The sequence below is a fragment of the Camellia sinensis genome, chromosome 2 (genome assembly GCF_055761805.1).
Source record: "Camellia sinensis isolate YWXY chromosome 2, ASM5576180v1, whole genome shotgun sequence".
Lineage (NCBI taxonomy): Eukaryota > Viridiplantae > Streptophyta > Magnoliopsida > Ericales > Theaceae > Camellia > Camellia sinensis.
In genome coordinates, this window is record NC_138962.1 from 46,333,333 (window position 1) to 46,341,272 (window position 7,940).

At 34.5% G+C, this 7,940-nt stretch overlaps 1 pseudogene; it reads left to right on the forward strand.

Annotated features, from left to right (window-relative positions):
- Positions 1–4,611, forward strand: LOC114261291 (L-type lectin-domain containing receptor kinase IX.1-like; annotated as a pseudogene).
- The last annotated feature ends 3,329 nt before the right edge of the window (positions 4,612–7,940 follow it).

The following is a 7,940-nucleotide window of genomic DNA, read 5'->3' on the forward strand; positions in this document are numbered from 1 at the left end:
TCTTTTAGAATAAACTAAAAATCTTAAGAAATTGCCCAAGAAAATGTTTTCTATTTCTTTGAGATGAAAAAACACAAGACGGCAAAGAAATTTATTCAGTTAAAAAGTACAACAGTAATTCAGCAGATCACATGACTCTTCAACAATGAATAGTTTATTTACATGTCAATGTCATACCTTGACAAAGATCATCGGAAAACTTATTTGGTTTCTCTGCCCATGGCTTCAGATTCAGATTCAGATTCTGTCAATGAAGATTCTCAAAGAAATAGTATCAATCACTAGACAATGCTGAGAAGGCTCTTTCACAGATCACTAGACAAAAGTCGAGTTTTGTCTTTGGTAGTCGAAAATAGATGAAGTAGAAGTTGGTTGGGTTGTCCGTACAATTTGGCATCATTGCAAGCACCCAATTTTCCTCACAACCATGGCTGTCTGCAACTCTTGGAAAACCCTCCAATCACATACCCTGCTTTGTTCTCTCTTCATGATCACAATTATCATCTGTCTTGTAATTCCTCATGCAATTGCACTGAGCTTCAACCTGACCAACATTGGTCCTAAGCATCTTAATGTCAACATAACAACCTACCAAGATGCATATATCTCATCCCAAGGCGGCCAAGTTACCTCAGATGAGAACAGCAGCAGATTGCAGCTGAGACTGAGGTAAAGCCACATATATCGAACCTCTTCACCTTTGGGATATCACTTCTGGAAACCTGATGGACTTCAACACCCATTTCACGTTCATGATTGATTTAGAAGGAAGTCCACATTACGCAGATGGGCTTGCATTTTTTCTGGCTCCTGGTGGTTCAAATATCTCAATAGGCGGTGGCATTGGTCTTCCAATCAACCTCAAGACATTGAAACCGACCAGTCCATTTGTTGCTGTGGAGTCAGATGCCTTTCAGAATATTAAATGGGATCCAGTGAACATCAGTCCTGCCACTCATGTAGGCAACGACGGATTTAGAGGGGGGCCTCCGCACCCTCCAAAAATTTGAAAAATATCATATATTATATTAAATTTTTTAAAATAATTTAAAATTATAGGAGTTCGCACTCCCAAATTTTTTTTAGGTAATTTCAAAATTATATAGAGTAGCCCCCTCCCAAATTTTTTAACTATTTGGAAAAAATTTTTGAATTAGTTAACATATATAATAATCTTTTTTAAATTTCATGTATATGTATTTTTTAAATTAGGTCAAGATGAAAGAAAAATTTTAGAAACTTTAGTGGGTCAAACTGTTATGAAACCTTTACATATATATAAACTATAAGGCTTGCTAGAGAAGCTTTAAACAAAGCACTAAGATTAAAAAAAAAACAACAACAACAACAACTGATCTGAGAGACTTGCTGTGATTCGATCAAAGAGAGAGGAGCAAAGCGATGAGGGATACGGAGAAGCTTTGTTATCGGTGGTCCGGTGGAGGCTTCCTCGGAGCTGTTGGCGTGGATGGTGGAACTGTGGATATCCCTTCAGACGAAATTATCTGATATTTACAAACGAAGAGCAAGGAAATGCACTATTGTTTGACAAAAAAATAAGTTATGAATCTCAAACGATATCAGATAAAATAATCTGTGGGGGCATAAGTTATCTGATATTCACAAATGAAGAGTTATGAATCTGGTAGTTATCTAATATATGATATCCCTTCAGCTTCAATGTGATGTGATTATTCTGCTTTTAGATTGAATATTATTAATCTATGATTAATTGTGATTTTAGACTGAATAATGTGATTATTTTGCTTTTAATTTGTTATTGGTGCGATGAAAATCTAATAATTGTTACTGGTACAATTATTAACTAAATATTGTGATTTTTTTTTTTAATACTATGATTTGGTGTCTACAACAAAGATACTTATTCAAAAATTTAGAGAAGATGGATGGGTTCCATTGTTGGAGAAAATTAAATTATTTTCTAATGATCATGGTATACAGATTCTTGATATGAGTTGTCCTTATCAAGGAGGCCGAGGTCGGTTTAGTTCTGAAAGAGATCAGCTCACCGTGGAACATCATTTTCGAGTTGATATTTTTATGGTTACAGTTGATTCTCAGTTACAAGAATTAAACAATAGGTTTGAGGAAGATGTAATGGAATTGCTTGTTCTTAGCTCAGCTTTGGATCCTAGGGATGGTTATAGATCAATCAAACTTGCAAATAAATTTTATCCCATGGATTTCTCCGAGCAAGAAAAATTGCATTTGAAGTATCAGTTGGAAAACTATAAGCTTGATATTTCCATACTTCCCAAGTTTCAGAAGCTGTCAACCATTTCTGAGTTGTGTCAAATGTTGACAAAAACAAAAAAATCGACAAGTTATCCTCTTATTGATAAATTGATCCATCTTGTGTTGACTTTACTTGTTTCAACTGCTACATCGGAACGTGCATTTCAACTATGAAACTCGTTAAGTCTAAATTGTGCAATAGAATGGAAGATGGTTTTCTAACTAGTTACTTGATTACGTACATTGAAAGATGCATTTGCTCGAGGGTTTGATGTAGACTCTATCATTCATGCTTTTGATATTATGAAAGAGCATCAAGCTCAATTGAAGATGCCTAACTTTAGTAAATAAATGCATGTAGAAATAGTTACTACTTTTTGTAAGTGAATATAGGAAAAAAAATATTCTCAATTGCATGATCATATTTTGGTACTCAACTATGTTGACAAGGAATATATAGCTCAATATTTTATCATAACATTATTGATTTTTTTCATGCTAGTAAAAATTGGTATTGAACTTCAAATTTTATTGATTAGAGGTTAAAACTACTTTGGCCCCCCAAAGTCGTAATCCTGAATCCGTCCCTGCATGTAGGTATCAATATCAACTCTATTAAATCTAATGCTACTGCAGTTTGGTATTGCAATATAACTCACGGAATACAAAATGAAGCTTGGATTAGCTATGATTCTAATTTGAAAAATTTGAGTGTTGTTTTCACAGGTTCTATAAATAATACCATAGTCAAACGCGGCGTTCATTTCTTAGTTGATCTGAGAGACTACTTGCCCGAATGGGTTACGTTTGGCTTCTCAGCTTCAACAGGGTCAAGTTTCGAGATAAATAATGTTAAATCATGGCAGTTTAATTCGAGTTTACAAATTGATGAGAATACAGGAATTACTTCAGCTTCAGTGCCAATGAATCCAGGCCCCATTGAAGTCACCCCTGGACAGAAGACAGGAAAAAAGAACCTAAGGAAAATAGTGGTGGGATTGACTATGGGCTCATGTACTTTGGTTGGTGGGTTGGCTTTGGTTGGATTTGCGTTGTGGAATAATAGTAAAGCAAAAGAAGAGGATGAGTCTAGATTTGATCTGTCCATGGAAGATGAATTCGAGACAGGTAGTGGGCCAAAGAAGTTCTCATATGGTCAATTATCTCGTGCAACAAACAACTTCGCAGAGGAAAAGAAGCTTGGCGAGGGAGGGTTTGGCGGAGTTTACAGTGGTTTCTTAAAGGAATTGAACTCCTATGTTGCTGTCAAGAGGATATCAAAGGTGTCAAAGCAGGGGATAAAGGAGTACGCATCGGAAGTGAAGATCATAAGTCGGTTGAGGCATAGAAATTTGGTACACCTCATCGGTTGGTGCCCCGAAAAAAAAAAAGAAATCTTCTTTGTTTATGATTTCATGGAAAATGGCAGCTTAGATTCCCTTCTCTTCAAAGGAAAAAACTTGTTGACATGGGTAACAAGGTACAAAATTGCTCAAGGCTTGGCCTCAGCATTGCTCTATCTAGTAGAAGAATGGGAACAATGTGTGGTGCATAGGGATGTAAAATAAAGCAATGTAATGTTGGATTCTAATTTCAATGCCAAACTTGGGGATTATTTGTTAGCTAGGTTTGTTGATCACGAAAAAGGATCACAAACAACAATTTTGGCAGGGACCATGGGCTACCTGGCACCTGAATGCGTAGTTACCGGCAAAGCTAGCAAAGAATCAGATGTTTATAGTTTTGGAGTTGTAGCATTAGAGATAGCTTGTGGAAGAAAACCCTTTGATTTGAAGGTACAAGAAAAGTGGATAATAATGGTCGAGTGGGTTTGGGATCTCTATGGAACAGGAAAGCTTCTTGAAGCAGTGGACCCAAAGCTAAGAACGAATTTTGATGAGCAAGAAATGGAACGCTTGATGATTGTTGGGCTCTAGTGCGCTCACCCCGATTACAGTCTCCGGCCTTCAATTAAGAAGGCAATTCAGGTGCTCAATTTTGAAGCTCCATTGCCCAATCTCCCAGCAAAACTTCCTGCACTACATTTTTATCTCCTCCGGCGAATACTCATACATCTTCGGTGTCTTTAATCCATGGCGCCCCTATTTCTGAGAGCAGTGAAACCCAATCGAAAAAATCTAGTTACAACACAGACTCCTCGAAGTTCACCTCATCTTCTCCACCTTCTTCCCCGTCTGCATCACTTTCCAATACAAAAATAAGTTAGATTCAAAAAAATTATATTGGCTGTTCATGCAATCCTTCAATTTTTCCTTTTATTAATTTTTTCAAGAACTTATATTTTCTACTTTGCTTCAGAGTTGAAACTTATCATGTACTATTTGATATTGATAGCTGCCAATTAGGTGACCAATGAAATGTGCCAAGTTTTCAATTTTATTTGATTGCCACAAATGAATAAGAACAGTCACAACATATAGTGCCTGTTTGGTGCAGCTTAAAAGCTGCTTATTTCAGCTTTCAGCTTAATTTAAGCTATTTTGATGTGTTTGGTTTAGCTTAACAATGCAGCTTATAGCTTTTTATAAGTCAGAAATCAACTTATTTTTTGAGTGTGGTAGGAGATGCTTAATTTATAAGTCAGAAATTAGCTTATGTTCATAGTTATAAGCTATAAGCTGTTAAGGTATAAGCTATAAGCACTTTTCCACAGCTCTACCAAACAGGGCCATAATGCAAGTAACTTTAGTTCATCCCATATATTGTACTACGAAAAAGTGATAAATTCAATTTGGATGTGGTTAGCCTTAAGTTTCCAGAAGAATAATTGGAACATCACAAAACCAAAGTTGGGCGATTATCATCTGCAAGGATTCCTATAACTGGCTGTCATGAGCTCGAATATAAACGAGGAGTTCTATCACCGAAAAAGGAGGGGAATCCAAGAAATGCAGGTAATGCTATCAAGGTTTTACTTTCAGCTAAATCAACTGTTTTAAACTTGGTAACTACATATTGTGTCCCTTTAGCACATTATACGTTATGTTTGTATCACAATGTTACAGAATCTTGCCTACTTGGTTGTGTTTTCATCTTTTGTTTTCAATTTTAGTCTTTTGGAAACAAAAATAATGAAAAGTTTGAAAACACCCATCATTTTCATGTCATGTCTATGTTCAAAAACAACTGTTAGTGTTTGCTAAAAAGTGGGTTGTTTTAGAAAATATACCCAAAAACAATTTTCGAAAACATATCTCCAAACAAATTTGTGAGTTGTCGAAAATATAAAACAAAAAACACAACCAAACAAACAGACTCTTTTAAGTTTCATTTTTACAGTTGGCTTTGCACCTAAAACTTCGACTATCAACAGCCTTGGTAATTCAGCAACCTAACTTCACAATCAAAACGGATTGTCTCAGTTTTTATGTGGCATACAAACATTATGCTGAGGAAATTGGGGGATGAAACCATGTCTTGCTTGAGGGGCTAAAGAACTAATTCAATGTGTCATCCAAATAACGAAAATTCTATTCACACACCGTAAAAAATCTCAGTACACATCATTACTCTTGTTTAGATAAAAATTTTAGAACAAAAGTTAATTGTTCGGATATAACTTCCGAACAAGAATGAATGGTAAACATTTCATTCAATTATTTATGTCTGAACAATTGTTTCTTAACCATAAAATGTAGGCAATTTCTCTCAGGCCAAACACCAAAGACGTAATAGGCAGAGCAATAATGTACGTAACTGTTTAATATGCATTGGATGGAATGACTAACCTCCATCACATAAATGTTAACTCTAGTTCTTCCCAAATAGTGCTACTCGCTTTACTACACCAACCAGGGCAAGGGCAGTTTGAACTTGCGGACATGGATTTGCAGGGAGAAGGGTTGGGTTGGGTTTGTAGTGCATGCAACTTAGGCGGGCTCAATTCATTTCAAAATTAATCCGATTTTGTTTAGGATGTAAATAATATATTTTAAAATTTAATACAGATTTAAGCAAAAATTCAAATCCAAAAATTAATTTCAAGACTTTTATTTTAATCTTGGACCAATCTTTTGAATTTTTGAATTTGAGCAAAAATTCAAAAGATTAAAGTAGAAGTCTTGAAGTTAATTTAATGATACTAAATTCAATAATAGACCTTGTGATAATGTGTCATCGCAAATTTGTAATATAGAAATTGATGGATGGTTGCAATCCATGGCGGTTAGGGTGGCAAATCTTCACTCAATTCTTATTTTTAGGGGGAAATTACTTTAGAATGAGACAGATAAAAAATATATATAAACATAGAAATGTGCAACTCAAAATTATATTTGGATTTGAGTTGTATCTTGAATTGCACTCCACTACAGACTAACTGAACTACCCATGTTTTAATAAAAAATCTTAAAATTTTAAAAAAAAATTTCCTTGTTCACTGACCAGCCCCTATTTTTAAAGGCTTGGGTTGAGAATTTTGACTTGCCTTAAGCCCTTGTTTGGGAACAAATTTCTTTAGTAATTTTTAAAATTTTTGGTTAAAATATGATATAAAAAAAATTAATATATTTGAAATGATTTTTTGATTTTTTACGAAGAGATGCGCAAAAAGTAAAAAAAAAAAAAAAAAAGTTTGACTTTTTTATATAATTGTTGACTTTTTAATTTAATTTTTTCAATGACTTTTTGACTTTTAGGCAAAAAAGTGATGTTGTCAAACGAGGCTTAAATAAAGGGAAAATTTCATTGCAGGGTATTTTTTTTTTTTTAAATACAAAAAAAATAATAAACTTTATAAGTATCAATAATTAAAAATATAAACTCTCATCAATTTATAATAAATTTTTGATTGATGTGTTCATTGATATGATTAGGGACATGTAAGAAGGGTTGGTGACCACTATTAGATCGCCTGGTAAAGAGACAGATGAATTTCCTATCACTATAGGGTTACACCAAGGATCTATCTGAAGTCCTCATCTTTTTGCTTTAGTTATGGATGAATTGACGAGAAATATTCAAGATGACGTGCCATGGTGTATGTTTTTTGCAGACAATATCGTGCTAGTGGATGAGACTAAAGAAAGAGTTAACACAAAATTAGAGATTTGAAGAAAAAAACTTGAATTTAAAGGATTCCGGATAAGCAGAACTAAAGCAGAGTATATGGAGTGTAAATTTAGTAACAATAACAATGAAAGCAGAGAAAAAATGAAGATTGAGAACCAAGAATTGCCTAAGAGTTTATTTAGGGTCGATTATCACAATAGTTAGGGAGATTAATGTGGATGTGGCCCATAGGGTTAAGGTGAAATGGTGTAAGTGGAGAAGTGCGTCTAGAGTACTGTGCGATAAACGAATACCCGCTAAACTAAAAGATAAGTTCTATATAACGGCTATTAGACCAGCGATATTGTATGAGACAAAGTGTTGGACAACTAAGAAATAACATGTAGATAAGATGAGTGTGGCTGAAATAAGGATGCTAAAGTGGATGTGTGGCAAAACTAGACAAGACAGAATTAGAAATGAGTGTATTCGGGAATGAGTAGGAGTACCGATAGAAAATAAGTTGAGAGAGAATCGATTAAGATAATTTGGTCACATTCAACAAAGACCAACAGAAACAGTAGTGAAAAGATGCGATATAGTGACAGTAAATGAAATTGTTAAGTGACCGAGTAGATCTAGATTAACATTAGCTAGCGTTGTAAATAGAGATA